This window comes from Bos taurus, chromosome 3 (genome assembly GCF_002263795.3).
Source record: "Bos taurus isolate L1 Dominette 01449 registration number 42190680 breed Hereford chromosome 3, ARS-UCD2.0, whole genome shotgun sequence".
In the NCBI taxonomy this organism is placed as follows: domain Eukaryota; kingdom Metazoa; phylum Chordata; class Mammalia; order Artiodactyla; family Bovidae; genus Bos; species Bos taurus.
This window is the reverse complement of record NC_037330.1, coordinates 72,539,799-72,541,944: the sequence shown is the minus strand read 5'-3', so window position 1 is coordinate 72,541,944 and position 2,146 is coordinate 72,539,799.

The following is a 2,146-nucleotide window of genomic DNA, read 5'->3' as shown; positions in this document are numbered from 1 at the left end:
AGTTCCAAAGAATAGCAAGAAGAGATAAGAAAGCCTTCTTCAGCGATCAATGCAAAGAAATAGAGGAAAACAACAGAATAGGAAAGACTAGAGATCTCTTTAAGAAAATTAGTGATATCAAGGGGACATTTCATACAAAGATTGGCTCGATAAAGGACAGAAATGGTATGGACCTAACAGAAGCAGAAGATATTAAGAAGAGGAGGCAAGAGTACACAGAAGAACTGTACAAAAAAGATCTTCTGACCCAGATAATCACAGTGGTGTGATCACTGACCTAGAGCCAGACATCCTGGAATGTGAAGTCAAATGGGCCTTAGAAAGCATCACTATGAACAAAGCTAGTGGAGGTGATGGAATTCCAGTTGAGCTATTTCAAATCCTGAAAGATGATGCTGTGAAAGTGCTGCACTCAGTGTGCCAGGAAATTTGGAAAACTCAGCAGTGGCCACAGGACTGGAAAAGGTCAGTTTTCACTCCAATCCCAAAGAAAGGCAATGCCAAAGAATGCTCAAACTACCGCACAATCACACTCATCTCACATGCTAGTAAAGTAATGCTCAAAATTCTCCAAGCCAGGCTTCAGCAATATGTGAACCATGAACTTCCTGATGTTCAAGCTGGTTTTAGAAAAGGCAGAGAAACCAGAGATCAAAGTGCCAACATCCGCTAGATCATGGAAAAAGCAAGAGAGTTCCAGAAAAACATCTATTTCTGCTTTATTGACTATGCCAAAGCCTTTGACTTTGTGGATCACAATAAACTGTGGAAAATTCTGAAAGAGATGGGAATACCAGACCACCTGACCAGCCTTTTGAGAAATCTGTATGCAGGTCAGGAAGCAACAGTTAGAACCAGACATGGAACAACAGTCTGGTTCCAAATAGGAAAAGGAGTACGTCAAGGCTGTATATTGTCACCCTGCTTATTTAACTTATATGCAGAGTACATCATGAGAAATGCTGGACTGGAAGAAGCACAAGCTGGAATCAAGATTGCCGGGAGAAATATCAATAACCTCAGATATGCAGATGACACCACCCTTATGGCAGAAAGTGAAGAGGAACTCAAAAGCCTCCTGATTAAAGTGAAAGTGGAGAGTGAAAAAGTTGGCTTAAAGGTCAACATTCAGAAAACGAAGATCGTGGCATCTGGTCCCATCACTTCATGGGAAATAGATGGGGAAACAGTGGAAACAGTGTCAGACTTTATTTTTTGGGGCTCCAAAATCACTGCAGATGGTGACTGCAGCCATGAAATTAAAAGATGCTTACTCCTTGGAAGGAAAGTTATGACCAATAGCATATTGAAAAGCAGAGACATTACTTTGCCAACAAAGGTTTGTCTAGTCAAGGCTATGGTTTTTCCAGTGGTCATGTATGGATGTGAGAGTTGCACTCTGAAGAAGGCTGAGTGCCGAAGAATTGATGCTTTTGAACTGTAGTATTGGAGAAGACTCTTGAGAGTCCCTTGGACTGCAAGGAGATCCAACCAGTCCATTCTGAAGGAGATCAGCCCTGGGATTTCTTTGGAAGGAATGATGCTAAAGCTGAAACTCCAGTACTTTGGCCACCTCATGCAAAGAGTTGACTCATTGGAAAAGACTCTGATGCTGGGAGGGATTGGGGGCAGGAGGAGAAGGGGACGACAGAGGATGAGATGGCTGGATGGCATCACTGACTCGATGGACGTGAGTCTGGGTGAACTCCAGGAGTTGGTGATGGACAGGGAGGCCTGGCCTGCTGGGATCCATGGGGTCGCAAAGAGTCAGACAAGACTGAGTGACTGAACTGAACTGAACTGAACTTGGTGATTTTGATGCAGGTCATCTGAAACCACTCTTCGACTAACATTTATCTGTGAACTTACTACATCCTTCTGTCACTGAAGCCCAGATCTCTTATGTAGGCTTCACTGACATATAAGCAATTAGTTACTAGAAATCTCCTCTGGGTTGTTGTGAATGCCCTTCATACCATACAAATCTTACCATATCACAATACCATGGCCCCTTAGCATGTTTTTCATACTACATTTTTATACTACATGTACATACTATATCCTTGGTTAAGACTCTCTTATAGTGAAAGTTTAGCTTGGATTCATTTTCCACAGATTGCGTGTTAAGTTTATCTCCCATGCAATA